The 17866-nt window shown below is 46.4% G+C and overlaps 36 non-coding genes and 1 pseudogene across 36 annotated transcripts; all 37 read right to left on the bottom strand.

Annotated features, from left to right (window-relative positions):
• Window positions 1-335: 335 nt before the first annotated feature.
• LOC148859639 (5S ribosomal RNA) lies at window positions 336-454 on the bottom strand. The gene has a single exon (XR_016095959.1). It is a non-coding gene; the product is annotated as a 5S ribosomal RNA (ribosomal RNA).
• Window positions 455-813: 359 nt separating this feature from the next.
• Window positions 814-932, bottom strand: LOC148859640 (5S ribosomal RNA). The gene has a single exon (XR_016098568.1). It is a non-coding gene; the product is annotated as a 5S ribosomal RNA (ribosomal RNA).
• A 359-nt stretch (window positions 933-1291) lies between these two features.
• LOC148859641 (5S ribosomal RNA) lies at window positions 1292-1410 on the bottom strand. The gene has a single exon (XR_016098569.1). It is a non-coding gene; the product is annotated as a 5S ribosomal RNA (ribosomal RNA).
• A 359-nt stretch (window positions 1411-1769) lies between these two features.
• Window positions 1770-1888, bottom strand: LOC148859642 (5S ribosomal RNA). The gene has a single exon (XR_016096392.1). It is a non-coding gene; the product is annotated as a 5S ribosomal RNA (ribosomal RNA).
• A 359-nt stretch (window positions 1889-2247) lies between these two features.
• LOC148859643 (5S ribosomal RNA) lies at window positions 2248-2366 on the bottom strand. Its single transcript, XR_016095960.1, has one exon. It is a non-coding gene; the product is annotated as a 5S ribosomal RNA (ribosomal RNA).
• A 359-nt stretch (window positions 2367-2725) lies between these two features.
• LOC148859644 (5S ribosomal RNA) lies at window positions 2726-2844 on the bottom strand. Its single transcript, XR_016096209.1, has one exon. It is a non-coding gene; the product is annotated as a 5S ribosomal RNA (ribosomal RNA).
• A 359-nt stretch (window positions 2845-3203) lies between these two features.
• On the bottom strand, window positions 3204-3322 carry LOC148859645 (5S ribosomal RNA). Its single transcript, XR_016098570.1, has one exon. It is a non-coding gene; the product is annotated as a 5S ribosomal RNA (ribosomal RNA).
• Window positions 3323-3681: 359 nt separating this feature from the next.
• LOC148859646 (5S ribosomal RNA) lies at window positions 3682-3800 on the bottom strand. The gene has a single exon (XR_016096875.1). It is a non-coding gene; the product is annotated as a 5S ribosomal RNA (ribosomal RNA).
• Window positions 3801-4159: 359 nt separating this feature from the next.
• LOC148859647 (5S ribosomal RNA) lies at window positions 4160-4278 on the bottom strand. The gene has a single exon (XR_016096876.1). It is a non-coding gene; the product is annotated as a 5S ribosomal RNA (ribosomal RNA).
• A 359-nt stretch (window positions 4279-4637) lies between these two features.
• Window positions 4638-4756, bottom strand: LOC148859648 (5S ribosomal RNA; annotated as a pseudogene).
• Window positions 4757-5115: 359 nt separating this feature from the next.
• LOC148859649 (5S ribosomal RNA) lies at window positions 5116-5234 on the bottom strand. Its single transcript, XR_016097035.1, has one exon. It is a non-coding gene; the product is annotated as a 5S ribosomal RNA (ribosomal RNA).
• Window positions 5235-5593: 359 nt separating this feature from the next.
• Window positions 5594-5712, bottom strand: LOC148859650 (5S ribosomal RNA). The gene has a single exon (XR_016095777.1). It is a non-coding gene; the product is annotated as a 5S ribosomal RNA (ribosomal RNA).
• A 359-nt stretch (window positions 5713-6071) lies between these two features.
• Window positions 6072-6190, bottom strand: LOC148859651 (5S ribosomal RNA). Its single transcript, XR_016096877.1, has one exon. It is a non-coding gene; the product is annotated as a 5S ribosomal RNA (ribosomal RNA).
• A 359-nt stretch (window positions 6191-6549) lies between these two features.
• LOC148859652 (5S ribosomal RNA) lies at window positions 6550-6668 on the bottom strand. Its single transcript, XR_016095703.1, has one exon. It is a non-coding gene; the product is annotated as a 5S ribosomal RNA (ribosomal RNA).
• Window positions 6669-7027: 359 nt separating this feature from the next.
• Window positions 7028-7146, bottom strand: LOC148859653 (5S ribosomal RNA). The gene has a single exon (XR_016096050.1). It is a non-coding gene; the product is annotated as a 5S ribosomal RNA (ribosomal RNA).
• Window positions 7147-7505: 359 nt separating this feature from the next.
• Window positions 7506-7624, bottom strand: LOC148859654 (5S ribosomal RNA). Its single transcript, XR_016098571.1, has one exon. It is a non-coding gene; the product is annotated as a 5S ribosomal RNA (ribosomal RNA).
• A 359-nt stretch (window positions 7625-7983) lies between these two features.
• On the bottom strand, window positions 7984-8102 carry LOC148859655 (5S ribosomal RNA). The gene has a single exon (XR_016096878.1). It is a non-coding gene; the product is annotated as a 5S ribosomal RNA (ribosomal RNA).
• A 359-nt stretch (window positions 8103-8461) lies between these two features.
• On the bottom strand, window positions 8462-8580 carry LOC148859656 (5S ribosomal RNA). The gene has a single exon (XR_016097750.1). It is a non-coding gene; the product is annotated as a 5S ribosomal RNA (ribosomal RNA).
• A 359-nt stretch (window positions 8581-8939) lies between these two features.
• On the bottom strand, window positions 8940-9058 carry LOC148859657 (5S ribosomal RNA). The gene has a single exon (XR_016098572.1). It is a non-coding gene; the product is annotated as a 5S ribosomal RNA (ribosomal RNA).
• Window positions 9059-9417: 359 nt separating this feature from the next.
• On the bottom strand, window positions 9418-9536 carry LOC148859658 (5S ribosomal RNA). Its single transcript, XR_016096456.1, has one exon. It is a non-coding gene; the product is annotated as a 5S ribosomal RNA (ribosomal RNA).
• Window positions 9537-9895: 359 nt separating this feature from the next.
• Window positions 9896-10014, bottom strand: LOC148859659 (5S ribosomal RNA). The gene has a single exon (XR_016096052.1). It is a non-coding gene; the product is annotated as a 5S ribosomal RNA (ribosomal RNA).
• A 359-nt stretch (window positions 10015-10373) lies between these two features.
• LOC148859660 (5S ribosomal RNA) lies at window positions 10374-10492 on the bottom strand. Its single transcript, XR_016098574.1, has one exon. It is a non-coding gene; the product is annotated as a 5S ribosomal RNA (ribosomal RNA).
• A 359-nt stretch (window positions 10493-10851) lies between these two features.
• Window positions 10852-10970, bottom strand: LOC148859661 (5S ribosomal RNA). Its single transcript, XR_016096047.1, has one exon. It is a non-coding gene; the product is annotated as a 5S ribosomal RNA (ribosomal RNA).
• A 359-nt stretch (window positions 10971-11329) lies between these two features.
• LOC148859662 (5S ribosomal RNA) lies at window positions 11330-11448 on the bottom strand. The gene has a single exon (XR_016098576.1). It is a non-coding gene; the product is annotated as a 5S ribosomal RNA (ribosomal RNA).
• A 359-nt stretch (window positions 11449-11807) lies between these two features.
• Window positions 11808-11926, bottom strand: LOC148859663 (5S ribosomal RNA). The gene has a single exon (XR_016095961.1). It is a non-coding gene; the product is annotated as a 5S ribosomal RNA (ribosomal RNA).
• Window positions 11927-12285: 359 nt separating this feature from the next.
• LOC148859664 (5S ribosomal RNA) lies at window positions 12286-12404 on the bottom strand. Its single transcript, XR_016098577.1, has one exon. It is a non-coding gene; the product is annotated as a 5S ribosomal RNA (ribosomal RNA).
• A 359-nt stretch (window positions 12405-12763) lies between these two features.
• Window positions 12764-12882, bottom strand: LOC148859665 (5S ribosomal RNA). The gene has a single exon (XR_016095962.1). It is a non-coding gene; the product is annotated as a 5S ribosomal RNA (ribosomal RNA).
• Window positions 12883-13241: 359 nt separating this feature from the next.
• Window positions 13242-13360, bottom strand: LOC148859666 (5S ribosomal RNA). The gene has a single exon (XR_016098578.1). It is a non-coding gene; the product is annotated as a 5S ribosomal RNA (ribosomal RNA).
• A 359-nt stretch (window positions 13361-13719) lies between these two features.
• LOC148859667 (5S ribosomal RNA) lies at window positions 13720-13838 on the bottom strand. The gene has a single exon (XR_016098579.1). It is a non-coding gene; the product is annotated as a 5S ribosomal RNA (ribosomal RNA).
• Window positions 13839-14197: 359 nt separating this feature from the next.
• On the bottom strand, window positions 14198-14316 carry LOC148859668 (5S ribosomal RNA). The gene has a single exon (XR_016096394.1). It is a non-coding gene; the product is annotated as a 5S ribosomal RNA (ribosomal RNA).
• Window positions 14317-14675: 359 nt separating this feature from the next.
• LOC148859669 (5S ribosomal RNA) lies at window positions 14676-14794 on the bottom strand. Its single transcript, XR_016095963.1, has one exon. It is a non-coding gene; the product is annotated as a 5S ribosomal RNA (ribosomal RNA).
• Window positions 14795-15153: 359 nt separating this feature from the next.
• On the bottom strand, window positions 15154-15272 carry LOC148859670 (5S ribosomal RNA). Its single transcript, XR_016096210.1, has one exon. It is a non-coding gene; the product is annotated as a 5S ribosomal RNA (ribosomal RNA).
• Window positions 15273-15631: 359 nt separating this feature from the next.
• LOC148859671 (5S ribosomal RNA) lies at window positions 15632-15750 on the bottom strand. The gene has a single exon (XR_016098580.1). It is a non-coding gene; the product is annotated as a 5S ribosomal RNA (ribosomal RNA).
• Window positions 15751-16109: 359 nt separating this feature from the next.
• Window positions 16110-16228, bottom strand: LOC148859672 (5S ribosomal RNA). The gene has a single exon (XR_016096879.1). It is a non-coding gene; the product is annotated as a 5S ribosomal RNA (ribosomal RNA).
• A 359-nt stretch (window positions 16229-16587) lies between these two features.
• On the bottom strand, window positions 16588-16706 carry LOC148859673 (5S ribosomal RNA). The gene has a single exon (XR_016096880.1). It is a non-coding gene; the product is annotated as a 5S ribosomal RNA (ribosomal RNA).
• A 359-nt stretch (window positions 16707-17065) lies between these two features.
• Window positions 17066-17184, bottom strand: LOC148859674 (5S ribosomal RNA). The gene has a single exon (XR_016095779.1). It is a non-coding gene; the product is annotated as a 5S ribosomal RNA (ribosomal RNA).
• A 359-nt stretch (window positions 17185-17543) lies between these two features.
• LOC148859675 (5S ribosomal RNA) lies at window positions 17544-17662 on the bottom strand. The gene has a single exon (XR_016096881.1). It is a non-coding gene; the product is annotated as a 5S ribosomal RNA (ribosomal RNA).
• Window positions 17663-17866: the final 204 nt, after the last annotated feature.

Raw genomic sequence — 17866 nt, forward strand, 5'->3', positions numbered from 1 at the left:
TTTATGCACTCATTATCTTGCTCCCCTCCGTTAATTCTTTCAGATTTGAAAAAACGGTGTATGCAACTTTCCTCCCTTGGTAACCGTGCACAAGCTCCCAGGTGAGCGGAGTTATTCCTTTCTAGATCTGCCGCATCCCCGGATAAATGTAGTAATATCGCTGGGCCCACAATGCACGACGAATGCCAAAAGCCCGGTTTTGCACCGTTCCCATTCAGTAATGACGGTCGTTCCGCAAATGGTCCGAGTATCCGGCACGTTGTTTCCAGTTGTCTCGCCGAAACGACATATGGAATTTGCAAATAGTATATCAAAAATAAAATATTAATAAAATTGGGGAGCAACACGAGGACTTCCCAGGAGGTCACCCATCCTAGTACTACTCTCGCCCAAGCACGCTTAACTTCGGAGTTCTGATGGGATCCGGTGCATTAGTGCTGGTATGATCGCACCCATTTGCTTCTTGTTCGTTTTAATCTTTATGCACTCATTATCTTGCTCCCCTCCGTTAATTCTTTCAGATTTGAAAAAACGGTATATGCAACTTTCCTCCCTTGGTTACCGTGCACAAGCTCCCAGGTGAGCGGAGTTATTCCTTTCTAGATCTGCCGCATCCCCGGATAAATGTAGTAATATCGCGGGGCCCACAATGCACGACGAATGCCAAAAGCCCGGTTTTGCACCGTTCCCATTCAGTAATGACGGTCGTTCCGCAAATGGTGCGAGTATCCGGCACGTTGTTTCCAGTTGTCTCGCCGAAACGACATATGGAATTTGCAAATAGTATATCAAAAATAAAATATTAATAAAATTGGGGTGCAACACGAGGACTTCCCAGGAGGTCACCCATCCTAGTACTACTCTCGCCCAAGCACGCTTAACTTCGGAGTTCTGATGGGATCCGGTGCATTAGTGCTGGTATGATCGCACCCGTTTGCTTCTTGTTCGCTTTAATCTTTATGCACTCATTATCTTGCTCACCTCCGTTAATTCTTTCAGTTTTGAAAAAACGGTGTATGCAACTTTCCTCCCTTGGTGACCGTGCACAAGCTCCCAGGTGAGCGGAGTTATTCCTTTCTAGATCTGCCGCATCCCCGGATAAATGTAGTAATATCGCGGGGCCCACAATGCACGACGAATGCCAAAAGACCGGTTTTGCACCGTTCCCATTCAGTAATGACGGTCGTTCTGCAAATGGTCCGAGTATCCGGCACGTTGTTTCCAGTTGTCTCGCCGAAACGACATATGGAATTTGCAAATAGTATATCAAAAATAAAATATTAATAAAATTGGGGTGCAACACGAGGACTTCCCAGGAGGTCACCCATCCTAGTACTACTCTCGCCCAAGCACGCTTAACTTCGGAGTTCTGATGGGATCCGGTGCATTAGTGCTGGTATGATCGCACCCGTTTGCTTCTTGTTCGTTTTAATCTTTATGCACTCATTATCTTGCTCCCCTCCGTTAATTCTTTCAGATTTGAAAAAACGGTATATGCAACTTTCCTCCCTTGGTTACCGTGCACAAGCTCCCAGGTGAGCGGAGTTATTCCTTTCTAGATCTGCCGCATCCCCGGATAAATGTAGTAATATCGCGGGGCCCACAATGCACGACGAATGCCAAAAGCCCGATTTTGCACCGTTCCCATTCAGTAATGACGGTCGTTCCGCAAATGGTCCGAGTATCCGGCACGTTGTTTCCAGTTGTCTCGCCGAAACGACATATGGAATTTGCAAATAGTATATCAAAAATAAAATATTAATAAAATTGGGGTGCAACACGAGGACTTCCCAGGAGGTCACCCATCCTATTACTACTCTCGCCCAAGCACGCTTAACTTCGGAGTTCTGATGGGATCCGGTGCATTAGTGCTGGTATGATCGCACCCATTTGCTTCTTGTTCGCTTTAATCTTTATGCACTCATTATCTTGCTCCCCTCCGTTAATTCTTTCAGATTTGAAAAAACGGTGTATGCAACTTTCCTCCCTTGGTAACCGTGCACAAGCTCCCAGGTGAGCGGAGTTATTCCTTTCTAGATCTGCCGCATCCCCGGATAAATGTAGTAATATCGCGGGGCCCACAATGCACGACGAATGCCAAAAGCCCGGTTTTGCACCGTTCCCATTCAGTAATGACGGTCGTTCCGCAAGTGGTCCGAGTATCCGGCACGTTGTTTCCACTTGTCTCGCCGAAACGACATATGGAATTTGCAAATAGTATATCAAAAATAAATTATTAATAAAATTGGGGAGCAACACGAGGACTTCCCAGGAGGTCACCCATCCTAGTACTACTCTCGCCCAAGCACGCTTAACTTCGGAGTTCTGATGGGATCCGGTGCATTAGTGCTGGTATGATCGCACCCGTTTGCTTCTTGTTCGTTTTAATCTTTATGCACTCATTATCTTGCTCCCCTCCGTTAATTCTTTCAGATTTGAAAAAACGGTATATGCAACTTTCCTCCCTTGGTTACCGTGCACAAGCTCCCAGGTGAGCGGAGTTATTCCTTTCTAGATCTGCCGCACCCCCGGATAAATGTAGTAATATCGCGGGGCCCACAATGCACGACGAATGCCAAAAGCCCGGTTTTGCACCGTTCCCATTCAGTAATGACGGTCGTTCCGCAAATGGTGCGAGTATCCGGCACGTTGTTTCCAGTTGTCTCGCCGAAACGACATATGGAATTTGCAAATAGTATATCAAAAATAAAATATTAATAAAATTGGGGTGCAACACGAGGACTTCCCAGGAGGTCACCCATCCTAGTACTACTCTCGCCCAAGCACGCTTAACTTCGGAGTTCTGATGGGATCCGGTGCATTAGTGCTGGTATGATAGCACCCGTTTGCTTCTTGTTCGCTTTAATCTTTATGCACTCATTATCTTGCTCACCTCCGTTAATTCTTTCAGTTTTGAAAAAACGGTGTATGCAACTTTCCTCCCTTGGTGACCGTGCACAAGCTCCCAGGTGAGCGGAGTTATTCCTTTCTAGATCTGCCGCATCCCCGGATAAATGTAGTAATATCGCGGGGCCCACAATGCACGACGAATGCCAAAAGCCCGGTTTTGCACCGTTCCCATTCAGTAATGACGGTCGTTCCGCAAATGGTCCGAGTATCCGGCACGTTGTTTCCAGTTGTCTCGCCGAAACGACATATGGAATTTGCAAATAGTATATCAAAAATAAAATATTAATAAAATTGGGGTGCAACACGAGGACTTCCCAGGAGGTCACCCATCCTAGTACTACTCTCGCCCAAGCACGCTTAACTTCGGAGTTCTGATGGGATCCGGTGCATTAGTGCTGGTATGATCGCACCCGTTTGCTTCTTGTTCGTTTTAATCTTTATGCACTCATTATCTTGCTCCCCTCCGTTAATTCTTTCAGATTTGAAAAAACGGTATATGCAACTTTCCTCCCTTGGTTACCGTGCACAAGCTCCCAGGTGAGCGGAGTTATTCCTTTCTAGATCTGCCGCATCCCCGGATAAATGTAGTAATATCGCGGGGCCCACAATGCACGACGAATGCCAAAAGCCCAGTTTTGCACCGTTCCCATTCAGTAATGACGGTCGTTCCGCAAATGGTGCGAGTATCCGGCACGTTGTTTCGAGTTGTCTCGCCGAAACGACATATGGAATTTGCAAATAGTATATCAAAAATAAAATATTAATAAAATTGGGGTGCAACACGAGGACTTCCCAGGAGGTCACCCATCCTAATACTACTCTCGCCCAAGCACGCTTAATTTCGGAGTTCTGATGGGATCCGGTGCATTAGTGCTGGTATGATCGCACCCGTTTTCTTCTTGTTCGCTTTAATCTTTATGCACTCACTATCTTGCTCCCCTCCATTAATTCTTTCAGACATGAAAAAACGGTGTATGCAACTTTCCTCCCTTGGTAACCGTGCACAAGCTCCCTGGTGAGCGGAGTTATTCCTTTCTAGATCTGCCGCATCTCCGGATAAATGTAGTAATATCGCGGGGCCCACAATGCACGACGAATGCCAAAAGCCCGGTTTTGCACCGTTCCCATTCAGTAATGACGGTCGTTCCGCAAATGGTGCGAGTATCCGGCACGTTGTTTCGAGTTGTCTCGCCGAAACGACATATGGAATTTGCAAATAGTATATCAAAAATAAAATATTAATAAAATTGGGGTGCAACACGAGGACTTCCCAGGAGGTCACCCATCCTAATACTACTCTCGCCCAAGCACGCTTAATTTCGGAGTTCTGATGGGATCCGGTGCATTAGTGCTGGTATGATCGCACCCGTTTTCTTCTTGTTCGCTTTAATCTTTATGCACTCACTATCTTGCTCCCCTCCATTAATTCTTTCAGACATGAAAAAACGGTGTATGCAACTTTCCTCCCTTGGTAACCGTGCACAAGCTCCCTGGTGAGCGGAGTTATTCCTTTCTAGATCTGCCGCATCTCCGGATAAATGTAGTAATATCGCGGGGCCCACAATGCACGACGAATGCCAAAAGCCCGGTTTTGCACCGTTCCAATTCAGTAATGACGGTCGTTCCGCAAATGGTGCGAGTATCCGGCACGTTGTTTCGAGTTGTCTCGCCGAAACGACATATGGAATTTGCAAATAGTATATCAAAAATAAAATATTAATAAAATTGGGGTGCAACAAGAGGACTTCCCAGGAGGTCACCCATCCTATTACTACTCTCGCCCAAGCACGCTTAACTTCGGAGTTCTGATGGGATACGGTGCATTAGTGCTGGTATGATCGCACCCGTTTGCTTCTTGTTCGCTTTAATCTTTATGCACTCATTATCTTGCTCCCCTCCGTTAATTCTTTCAGATTTGAAAAAACGGTGTATAAAACTTTCCTCCCTTGGTTACCGTGCACAAGCTCCCAGGTGAGCGGAGTTATTCCTTTCTAGATCTGCCGCATCACCGGATAAATGTAGTAATATCGCGGGGCCCACAATGCACGACGAATGCCAAAAGCCCGGTTTTGCACCGTTCCCATTCAGTAATGACGGTCGTTCCGCAAATGGTCCGAGTATCCGGCACGTTGTTTCCAGTTGTCTCGCCGAAACGACATATGGAATTTGCAAATAGTATATCAAAAATAAAATATTAATAAAATTGTGGTGCAACACGAGGACTTCCCAGGAGGTCACCCATCCTAGTACTACTCTCGCCCAAGCACGCTTAATTTCGGAGTTCTGATGGGATCCGGTGCATTAGTGCTGGTATGATCGCACCCGTTTGCTTCTTGTTCGCTTTAATCTTTATGCACTCATTATCTTGCTCCCCTCCGTTAATTCTTTCAGATTTGAAAAAACGGTGTATGCAACTTTCCTCCCTTGGTGACCGTGCACAAGTTCCCAGGTGAGCGGAGTTATTCCTTTCTAGATCTGCCGCATCCCCGGATAAATGTAGTAATATCGCGGGGCCCACAATGCACGACGAATGCCAAAAGCCCGGTTTTGCACCGTTCCCATTCAGTAATGACGGTCGTTCCGCAAATGGTCCGAGTATCCGGCACGTTGTTTCCAGTTGTCTCGCCGAAACGACATATGGAATTTGCAAATAGTATATCAAAAATAAAATATTAATAAAATTGGGGTGCAACACGAGGACTTCCCAGGAGGTCACCCATCCTACTACTACTCTCGCCCAAGCACGCTTAACTTCGGAGTTCTGATGGGATCCGGTGCATTAGTGCTGGTATGATCGCACCCGTTTGCTTCTTGTTCGTTTTAATCTTTATGCACTGATTATCTTGCTCCCCTCCGTTAATTCTTTCAGATTTGAAAAAACGGTATATGCAACTTTCCTCCCTTGGTTACCGTGCACAAGCTCCCAGGTGAGCGGAGTTATTCCTTTCTAGATCTGCCGCATCCCCGGATAAATGTAGTAATATCGCGGGGCCCACAATGCACGACGAATGCCAAAAGCCCGGTTTTGCACCGTTCCCATTCAGTAATGACGGTCGTTCCGCAAATGGTGCGAGTATCCGGCACGTTGTTTCGAGTTGTCTCGCCGAAACGACATATGGAATTTGCAAATAGTATATCAAAAATAAAATATTAATAAAATTGGGGTGCAACACGAGGACTTCCCAGGAGGTCACCCATCCTAATACTACTCTCGCCCAAGCACGCTTAATTTCGGAGTTCTGATGGGATCCGGTGCATTAGTGCTGGTATGATCGCACCCGTTTTCTTCTTGTTCGCTTTAATCTTTATGCACTCACTATCTTGCTCCCCTCCATTAATTCTTTCAGACATGAAAAAACGGTGTATGCAACTTTCCTCCCTTGGTAACCGTGCACAAGCTCCCTGGTGAGCGGAGTTATTCCTTTCTAGATCTGCCGCATCTCCGGATAAATGTAGTAATATCGCGGGGCCCACAATGCACGACGAATGCCAAAAGCCCGGTTTTGCACCGTTCCCATTCAGTAATGACGGTCGTTCCGCAAATGGTCCGAGTATCCGGCACGTTGTTTCCAGTTGTCTCGCCGAAACGACATATGGAATTTGCAAATAGTATATCAAAAATAAAATATTAATAAAATTGGGGTGCAACACGAGGACTTCCCAGGAGGTCACCCATCCTAGTACTACTCTCGCCCAAGCACGCTTAACTTCGGAGTTCTGATGGGATCCGGTGCAATAGTGCTGGTATGATCGCACCCGTTTGCTTCTTGTTCGTTTTAATCTTTATGCACTCATTATCTTGCTCCCCTCCGTTAATTCTTTCAGATTTGAAAAAACGGTATATGCAACTTTCCTCCCTTGGTTACCGTGCACAAGCTCCCAGGTGAGCGGAGTTATTCCTTTCTAGATCTGCCGCATCCCCGGATAAATGTAGTAATATCGCGGGGCCCACAATGCACGACGAATGCCAAAAGCCCGGTTTTGCACCGTTCCCATTCAGTAATGACGGTCGTTCCGCAAATGGTCCGAGTATCCGGCACGTTGTTTCCAGTTGTCTCGCCGAAACGACATATGGAATTTGCAAATAGTATATCAAAAATAAAATATTAATAAAATTGTGGTGCAACACGAGGACTTCCCAGGAGGTCACCCATCCTAGTACTACTCTCGCCCAAGCACGCTTAACTTCGGAGTTCTGATGGGATCCGGTGCATTAGTGCTGGTATGATCGCACCCGTTTGCTTCTTGTTCGCTTTAATCTTTATGCACTCATTATCTTGCTCCCCTCCGTTAATTCTTTCAAATTTGAAAAAACGGTGTATGCAACTTTCCTCCCTTGGTGACCGTGCACAAGTTCCCAGGTGAGCGGAGTTATTCCTTTCTAGATCTGCCGCATCCCCGGATAAATGTAGTAATATCGCGGGGCCCACAATGCACGACGAATGCCAAAAGCCCGGTTTTGCACCGTTCCCATTCAGTAATGACGGTCGTTCCGCAAATGGTCCGAGTATCCGGCACGTTGTTTCCAGTTGTCTCGCCGAAACGACATATGGAATTTGCAAATAGTATATCAAAAATAAAATATTAATAAAATTGGGGTGCAACACGAGGACTTCCCAGGAGGTCACCCATCCTAGTACTACTCTCGCCCAAGCACGCTTAACTTCGGAGTTCTGATGGGATCCGGTGCATTAGTGCTGGTATGATCGCACCCGTTTGCTTCTTGTTCGTTTTAATCTTTATGCACTCATTATCTTGCTCCCCTCCGTTAATTCTTTCAGATTTGAAAAAACGGTATATGCAACTTTCCTCCCTTGGTTACCGTGCACAAGCTCCCAGGTGAGCGGAGTTATTCCTTTCTAGATCTGCCGCATCCCCGGATAAATGTAGTAATATCGCGGGGCCCACAATGCACGACGAATGCCAAAAGCCCAGTTTTGCACCGTTCCCATTCAGTAATGACGGTCGTTCCGCAAATGGTGCGAGTATCCGGCACGTTGTTTCGAGTTGTCTCGCCGAAACGACATATGGAATTTGCAAATAGTATATCAAAAATAAAATATTAATAAAATTGGGGTGCAACACGAGGACTTCCCAGGAGGTCACCCATCCTAATACTACTCTCGCCCAAGCACGCTTAATTTCGGAGTTCTGATGGGATCCGGTGCATTAGTGCTGGTATGATCGCACCCGTTTTCTTCTTGTTCGCTTTAATCTTTATGCACTCACTATCTTGCTCCCCTCCATTAATTCTTTCAGACATGAAAAAACGGTGTATGCAACTTTCCTCCCTTGGTAACCGTGCACAAGCTCCCTGGTGAGCGGAGTTATTCCTTTCTAGATCTGCCGCATCTCCGGATAAATGTAGTAATATCGCGGGGCCCACAATGCACGACGAATGCCAAAAGCCCGGTTTTGCACCGTTCCCATTCAGTAATGACGGTCGTTCCGCAAATGGTGCGAGTATCCGGCACGTTGTTTCGAGTTGTCTCGCCGAAACGACATATGGAATTTGCAAATAGTATATCAAAAATAAAATATTAATAAAATTGGGGTGCAACAAGAGGACTTCCCAGGAGGTCACCCATCCTAGTACTACTCTCGCCCAAGCACGCTTAACTTCGGAGTTCTGATGGGATACGGTGCATTAGTGCTGGTATGATCGCACCCGTTTGCTTCTTGTTCGCTTTAATCTTTATGCACTCATTATCTTGCTCCCCTCCGTTAATTCTTTCAGATTTGAAAAAACGGTGTATGCAACTTTCCTCCCTTGGTGACCGTGCACAAGCTCCCAGGTGAGCGGAGTTATTCCTTTCTAGATCTGCCGCATCCCCGGATAAATGTAGTAATATCGCGGGGCCCACAATGCACGACGAATGCCAAAAGCCCGGTTTTGCACCGTTCCCATTCAGTAATGACGGTCGTTCCGCAAATGGTCCGAGTATCCGGCACGTTGTTTCCAGTTGTCTCGCCGAAACGACATATGGAATTTGCAAATAGTATATCAAAAATAAAATATTAATAAAATTGGGGTGCAACACGAGGACTTCCCAGGAGGTCACCCATCCTAGTACTACTCTCGCCCAAGCACGCTTAACTTCGGAGTTCTGATGGGATCCGGTGCATTAGTGCTGGTATGATCGCACCCGTTTGCTTCTTGTTCGTTTTAATCTTTATGCACTCATTATCTTGCTCCCCTCCGTTAATTCTTTCAGATTTGAAAAAACGGTATATGCAACTTTCCTCCCTTGGTAACCGTGCACAAGCTCCCTGGTGAGCGGAGTTATTCCTTTCTAGATCTGCCGCATCTCCGGATAAATGTAGTAATATCGCGGGGCCCACAATGCACGACGAATGCCAAAAGCCCGGTTTTGCACCGTTCCCATTCAGTAATGACGGTCGTTCCGCAAATGGTCCGAGTATCCGGCACGTTGTTTCCAGTTGTCTCGCCGAAACGACATATGGAATTTGCAAATAGTATATCAAAAATAAAATATTAATAAAATTGGGGTGCAACAAGAGGACTTCCCAGGAGGTCACCCATCCTAGTACTACTCTCGCCCAAGCACGCTTAACTTCGGAGTTCTGATGGGATCCGGTGCATTAGTGCTGGTATGATCGCACCCGTTTGCTTCTTGTTCGTTTTAATCTTTATGCACTCATTATCTTGCTCCCCTCCGTTAATTCTTTCAGATTTGAAAAAACGGTATATGCAACTTTCCTCCCTTGGTTACCGTGCACAAGCTCCCAGGTGAGCGGAGTTATTCCTTTCTAGATCTGCCGCATCCCCGGATAAATGTAGTAATATCGCGGGGCCCACAATGCACGACGAATGCCAAAAGCCCGGTTTTGCACCGTTCCCATTCAGTAATGACGGTCGTTCCGCAAATGGTCCGAGTATCCGGCACGTTGTTTCCAGTTGTCTCGCCGAAACGACATATGGAATTTGCAAATAGTATATCAAAAATAAAATATTAATAAAATTGTGGTGCAACACGAGGACTTCCCAGGAGGTCACCCATCCTAGTACTACTCTCGCCCAAGCACGCTTAACTTCGGAGTTCTGATGGGATCCGGTGCATTAGTGCTGGTATGATCGCACCCGTTTGCTTCTTGTTCGCTTTAATCTTTATGCACTCATTATCTTGCTCCCCTCCGTTAATTCTTTCAGATTTGAAAAAACGGTGTATGCAACTTTCCTCCCTTGGTGACCGTGCACAAGTTCCCAGGTGAGCGGAGTTATTCCTTTCTAGATCTGCCGCATCCCCGGATAAATGTAGTAATATCGCGGGGCCCACAATGCACGACGAATGCCAAAAGCCCGGTTTTGCACCGTTCCCATTCAGTAATGACGGTCGTTCCGCAAATGGTCCGAGTATCCGGCACGTTGTTTCCAGTTGTCTCGCCGAAACGACATATGGAATTTGCAAATAGTATATCAAAAATAAAATATTAATAAAATTGGGGTGCAACACGAGGACTTCCCAGGAGGTCACCCATCCTAGTACTACTCTCGCCCAAGCACGCTTAACTTCGGAGTTCTGATGGGATCCGGTGCATTAGTGCTGGTATGATCGCACCCGTTTGCTTCTTGTTCGCTTTAATCTTTATGCACTCATTATCTTGCTCACCTCCGTTAATTCTTTCAGTTTTGAAAAAACGGTGTATGCAACTTTCCTCCCTTGGTGACCGTGCACAAGCTCCCAGGTGAGCGGAGTTATTCCTTTCTAGATCTGCCGCATCCCCGGATAAATGTAGTAATATCGCGGGGCCCACAATGCACGACGAATGCCAAAAGACCGGTTTTGCACCGTTCCCATTCAGTAATGACGGTCGTTCTGCAAATGGTCCGAGTATCCGGCACGTTGTTTCCAGTTGTCTCGCCGAAACGACATATGGAATTTGCAAATAGTATATCAAAAATAAAATATTAATAAAATTGGGGTGCAACACGAGGACTTCCCAGGAGGTCACCCATCCTAGTACTACTCTCACCCAAGCACGCTTAACTTCGGAGTTCTGATGGGATCCGGTGCATTAGTGCTGGTATGATCGCACCCGTTTGCTTCTTGTTCGTTTTAATCTTTATGCACTCATTATCTTGCTCCCCTCCGTTAATTCTTTCAGATTTGAAAAAACGGTATATGCAACTTTCCTCCCTTGGTTACCGTGCACAAGCTCCCAGGTGAGCGGAGTTATTCCTTTCTAGATCTGCCGCATCCCCGGATAAATGTAGTAATATCGCGGGGCCCACAATGCACGACGAATGCCAAAAGCCCGATTTTGCACCGTTCCCATTCAGTAATGACGGTCGTTCCGCAAATGGTCCGAGTATCCGGCACGTTGTTTCCAGTTGTCTCGCCGAAACGACATATGGAATTTGCAAATAGTATATCAAAAATAAAATATTAATAAAATTGGGGTGCAACACGAGGACTTCCCAGGAGGTCACCCATCCTAGTACTACTCTCGCCCAAGCACGCTTAACTTCGGAGTTCTGATGGGATCCGGTGCATTAGTGCTGGTATGATCGCACCCATTTGCTTCTTGTTCGCTTTAATCTTTATGCACTCATTATCTTGCTCCCCTCCGTTAATTCTTTCAGATTTGAAAAAACGGTGTATGCAACTTTCCTCCCTTGGTAACCGTGCACAAGCTCCCAGGTGAGCGGAGTTATTCCTTTCTAGATCTGCCGCATCCCCGGATAAATGTAGTAATATCGCGGGGCCCACAATGCACGACGAATGCCAAAAGCCCGGTTTTGCACCGTTCCCATTCAGTAATGACGGTCGTTCCGCAAGTGGTCCGAGTATCCGGCACGTTGTTTCCACTTGTCTCGCCGAAACGACATATGGAATTTGCAAATAGTATATCAAAAATAAATTATTAATAAAATTGGGGAGCAACACGAGGACTTCCCAGGAGGTCACCCATCCTAGTACTACTCTCGCCCAAGCACGCTTAACTTCGGAGTTCTGATGGGATCCGGTGCATTAGTGCTGGTATGATCGCACCCGTTTGCTTCTTGTTCGTTTTAATCTTTATGCACTCATTATCTTGCTCCCCTCCGTTAATTCTTTCAGATTTGAAAAAACGGTATATGCAACTTTCCTCCCTTGGTTACCGTGCACAAGCTCCCAGGTGAGCGGAGTTATTCCTTTCTAGATCTGCCGCACCCCCGGATAAATGTAGTAATATCGCGGGGCCCACAATGCACGACGAATGCCAAAAGCCCGGTTTTGCACCGTTCCCATTCAGTAATGACGGTCGTTCCGCAAATGGTGCGAGTATCCGGCACGTTTTTTCCAGTTGTCTCGCCGAAACGACATATGGAATTTGCAAATAGTATATCAAAAATAAAATATTAATAAAATTGGGGTGCAACACGAGGACTTCCCAGGAGGTCACCCATCCTAGTACTACTCTCGCCCAAGCACGCTTAACTTCGGAGTTCTGATGGGATCCGGTGCATTAGTGCTGGTATGATCGCACCCGTTTGCTTCTTGTTCGCTTTAATCTTTATGCACTCATTATCTTGCTCCCCTCCGTTAATTCTTTCAGATTTGAAAAAACGGTGTATGCAACTTTCCTCCCTTGGTAACCGTGCACAAGCTCCCAGGTGAGCGGAGTTATTCCTTTCTAGATCTGCCGCATCCCCGGATAAATGTAGTAATATCGCGGGGCCCACAATGCACGACGAATGCCAAAAGCCCGGTTTTGCACCGTTCCCATTCAGTAATGACGGTCGTTCCGCAAATGGTCCGAGTATCCGGCACGTTGTTTCCAGTTGTCTCGCCGAAACGACATATGGAATTTGCAAATAGTATATCAAAAATAAAATATTAATAAAATTGGGGAGCAACACGAGGACTTCCCAGGAGGTCACCCATCCTAGTACTACTCTCGCCCAAGCACGCTTAACTTCGGAGTTCTGATGGGATCCGGTGCATTAGTGCTGGTATGATCGCACCCGTTTGCTTCTTGTTCGTTTTAATCTTTATGCACTCATTATCTTGCTCCCCTCCGTTAATTCTTTCAGATTTGAAAAAACGGTATATGCAACTTTCCTCCCTTGGTTACCGTGCACAAGCTCCCAGGTGAGCGGAGTTATTCCTTTCTAGATCTGCCGCATCCCCGGATAAATGTAGTAATATCGCGGGGCCCACAATGCACGACGAATGCCAAAAGCCCGGTTTTGCACCGTTCCCATTCAGTAATGACGGTCGTTCCGCAAATGGTGCGAGTATCCGGCACGTTGTTTCCAGTTGTCTCGCCGAAACGACATATGGAATTTGCAAATAGTATATCAAAAATAAAATATTAATAAAATTGGGGTGCAACACGAGGACTTCCCAGGAGGTCACCCATCCTAGTACTACTCTCGCCCAAGCACGCTTAACTTCGGAGTTCTGATGGGATCCGGTGCATTAGTGCTGGTATGATCGCACCCGTTTGCTTCTTGTTCGCTTTAATCTTTATGCACTCATTATCTTGCTCACCTCCGTTAATTCTTTCAGTTTTGAAAAAACGGTGTATGCAACTTTCCTCCCTTGGTGACCGTGCACAAGCTCCCAGGTGAGCGGAGTTATTCCTTTCTAGATCTGCCGCATCCCCGGATAAATGTAGTAATATCGCGGGGCCCACAATGCACGACGAATGCCAAAAGACCGGTTTTGCACCGTTCCCATTCAGTAATGACGGTCGTTCTGCAAATGGTCCGAGTATCCGGCACGTTGTTTCCAGTTGTCTCGCCGAAACGACATATGGAATTTGCAAATAGTATATCAAAAATAAAATATTAATAAAATTGGGGTGCAACACGAGGACTTCCCAGGAGGTCACCCATCCTAGTACTACTCTCGCCCAAGCACGCTTAACTTCGGAGTTCTGATGGGATCCGGTGCATTAGTGCTGGTATGATCGCACCCGTTTGCTTCTTGTTCGTTTTAATCTTTATGCACTCATTATCTTGCTCCCCTCCGTTAATTCTTTCAGATTTGAAAAAACGGTATATGCAACTTTCCTCCCTTGGTTACCGTGCACAAGCTCCCAGGTGAGCGGAGTTATTCCTTTCTAGATCTGCCGCATCCCCGGATAAATGTAGTAATATCGCGGGGCCCACAATGCACGACGAATGCCAAAAGCCCGATTTTGCACCGTTCCCATTCAGTAATGACGGTCGTTCCGCAAATGGTCCGAGTATCCGGCACGTTGTTTCCAGTTGTCTCGCCGAAACGACATATGGAATTTGCAAATAGTATATCAAAAATAAAATATTAATAAAATTGGGGTGCAACACGAGGACTTCCCAGGAGGTCACCCATCCTATTACTACTCTCGCCCAAGCACGCTTAACTTCGGAGTTCTGATGGGATCCGGTGCATTAGTGCTGGTATGATCGCACCCATTTGCTTCTTGTTCGCTTTAATCTTTATGCACTCATTATCTTGCTCCCCTCCGTTAATTCTTTCAGATTTGAAAAAACGGTGTATGCAACTTTCCTCCCTTGGTAACCGTGCACAAGCTCCCAGGTGAGCGGAGTTATTCCTTTCTAGATCTGCCGCATCCCCGGATAAATGTAGTAATATCGCGGGGCCCACAATGCACGACGAATGCCAAAAGCCCGGTTTTGCACCGTTCCCATTCAGTAATGACGGTCGTTCCGCAAGTGGTCCGAGTATCCGGCACGTTGTTTCCACTTGTCTCGCCGAAACGACATATGGAATTTGCAAATAGTATATCAAAAATAAATTATTAATAAAATTGGGGAGCAACACGAGGACTTCCCAGGAGGTCACCCATCCTAGTACTACTCTCGCCCAAGCACGCTTAACTTCGGAGTTCTGATGGGATCCGGTGCATTAGTGCTGGTATGATCGCACCCGTTTGCTTCTTGTTCGTTTTAATCTTTATGCACTCATTATCTTGCTCCCCTCCGTTAATTCTTTCAGATTTGAAAAAACGGTATATGCAACTTTCCTCCCTTGGTTACCGTGCACAAGCTCCCAGGTGAGCGGAGTTATTCCTTTCTAGATCTGCCGCACCCCCGGATAAATGTAGTAATATCGCGGGGCCCACAATGCACGACGAATGCCAAAAGCCCGGTTTTGCACCGTTCCCATTCAGTAATGACGGTCGTTCCGCAAATGGTGCGAGTATCCGGCACGTTGTTTCCAGTTGTCTCGCCGAAACGACATATGGAATTTGCAAATAGTATATCAAAAATAAAATATTAATAAAATTGGGGTGCAACACGAGGACTTCCCAGGAGGTCACCCATCCTAGTACTACTCTCGCCCAAGCACGCTTAACTTCGGAGTTCTGATGGGATCCGGTGCATTAGTGCTGGTATGATAGCACCCGTTTGCTTCTTGTTCGCTTTAATCTTTATGCACTCATTATCTTGCTCACCTCCGTTAATTCTTTCAGTTTTGAAAAAACGGTGTATGCAACTTTCCTCCCTTGGTGACCGTGCACATGCTCCCAGGTGAGCGGAGTTATTCCTTTCTAGATCTGCCGCATCCCCGGATAAATGTAGTAATATCGCGGGGCCCACAATGCACGACGAATGCCAAAAGCCCGGTTTTGCACCGTTCCCATTCAGTAATGACGGTCGTTCCGCAAATGGTCCGAGTATCCGGCACGTTGTTTCCAGTTGTCTCGCCGAAACGACATATGGAATTTGCAAATAGTATATCAAAAATAAAATATTAATAAAATTGGGGTGCAACACGAGGACTTCCCAGGAGGTCACCCATCCTAGTACTACTCTCGCCCAAGCACGCTTAACTTCGGAGTTCTGATGGGATCCGGTGCATTAGTGCTGGTATGATCGCACCCGTTTGCTTCTTGTTCGTTTTAATCTTTATGCACTCATTATCTTGCTCCCCTCCGTTAATTCTTTCAGATTTGAAAAAACGGTATATGCAACTTTCCTCCCTTGGTTACCGTGCACAAGCTCCCAGGTGAGCGGAGTTATTCCTTTCTAGATCTGCCGCATCCCCGGATAAATGTAGTAATATCGCGGGGCCCACAATGCACGACGAATGCCAAAAGCCCAGTTTTGCACCGTTCCCATTCAGTAATGACGGTCGTTCCGCAAATGGTGCGAGTATCCGGCACGTTGTTTCGAGTTGTCTCGCCGAAACGACATATGGAATTTGCAAATAGTATATCAAAAATAAAATATTAATAAAATTGGGGTGCAACACGAGGACTTCCCAGGAGGTCACCCATCCTAATACTACTCTCGCCCAAGCACGCTTAATTTCGGAGTTCTGATGGGATCCGGTGCATTAGTGCTGGTATGATCGCACCCGTTTTCTTCTTGTTCGCTTTAATCTTTATGCACTCACTATCTTGCTCCCCTCCATTAATTCTTTCAGACATGAAAAAACGGTGTATGCAACTTTCCTCCCTTGGTAACCGTGCACAAGCTCCCTGGTGAGCGGAGTTATTCCTTTCTAGATCTGCCGCATCTCCGGATAAATGTAGTAATATCGCGGGGCCCACAATGCACGACGAATGCCAAAAGCCCGGTTTTGCACCGTTCCCATTCAGTAATGACGGTCGTTCCGCAAATGGTGCGAGTATCCGGCACGTTGTTTCGAGTTGTCTCGCCGAAACGACATATGGAATTTGCAAATAGTATATCAAAAATAAAATATTAATAAAATTGGGGTGCAACACGAGGACTTCCCAGGAGGTCACCCATCCTAATACTACTCTCGCCCAAGCACGCTTAATTTCGGAGTTCTGATGGGATCCGGTGCATTAGTGCTGGTATGATCGCACCCGTTTTCTTCTTGTTCGCTTTAATCTTTATGCACTCACTATCTTGCTCCCCTCCATTAATTCTTTCAGACATGAAAAAACGGTGTATGCAACTTTCCTCCCTTGGTGACCGTGCACAAGTTCCCAGGTGAGCGGAGTTATTCCTTTCTAGATCTGCCGCATCCCCGGATAAATGTAGTAATATCGCGGGGCCCACAATGCACGACGAATGCCAAAAGCCCGGTTTTGCACCGTTCCCATTCAGTAATGACGGTCGTTCCGCAAATGGTCCGAGTATCCGGCACGTTGTTTCCAGTTGTCTCGCCGAAACGACATATGGAATTTGCAAATAGTATATCAAAAATAAAATATTAATAAAATTGGGGTGCAACACGAGGACTTCCCAGGAGGTCACCCATCCTACTACTACTCTCGCCCAAGCACGCTTAACTTCGGAGTTCTGATGGGATCCGGTGCATTAGTGCTGGTATGATCGCACCCGTTTGCTTCTTGTTCGTTTTAATCTTTATGCACTGATTATCTTGCTCCCCTCCGTTAATTCTTTCAGATTTGAAAAAACGGTATATGCAACTTTCCTCCCTTGGTTACCGTGCACAAGCTCCCAGGTGAGCGGAGTTATTCCTTTCTAGATCTGCCGCATCCCCGGATAAATGTAGTAATATCGCGGGGCCCACAATGCACGACGAATGCCAAAAGCCCGGTTTTGCACCGTTCCCATTCAGTAATGACGGTCGTTCCGCAAATGGTGCGAGTATCCGGCACGTTGTTTCGAGTTGTCTCGCCGAAACGACATATGGAATTTGCAAATAGTATATCAAAAATAAAATATTAATAAAATTGGGGTGCAACACGAGGACTTCCCAGGAGGTCACCCATCCTAATACTACTCTCGCCCAAGCACGCTTAATTTCGGAGTTCTGATGGGATCCGGTGCATTAGTGCTGGTATGATCGCACCCGTTTTCTTCTTGTTCGCTTTAATCTTTATGCACTCACTATCTTGCTCCCCTCCATTAATTCTTTCAGACATGAAAAAACGGTGTATGCAACTTTCCTCCCTTGGTAACCGTGCACAAGCTCCCAGGTGAGCGGAGTTATTCCTTTCTAGATCTGCCGCATCTCCGGATAAATGTAGTAATATCGCGGGGCCCACAATGCACGAC

This window comes from Nelumbo lutea, chromosome 4, assembly GCF_056320005.1.
Source record: "Nelumbo lutea isolate HS-2025 chromosome 4, American lotus-T2T, whole genome shotgun sequence".
NCBI classification, from domain to species: domain Eukaryota; kingdom Viridiplantae; phylum Streptophyta; class Magnoliopsida; order Proteales; family Nelumbonaceae; genus Nelumbo; species Nelumbo lutea.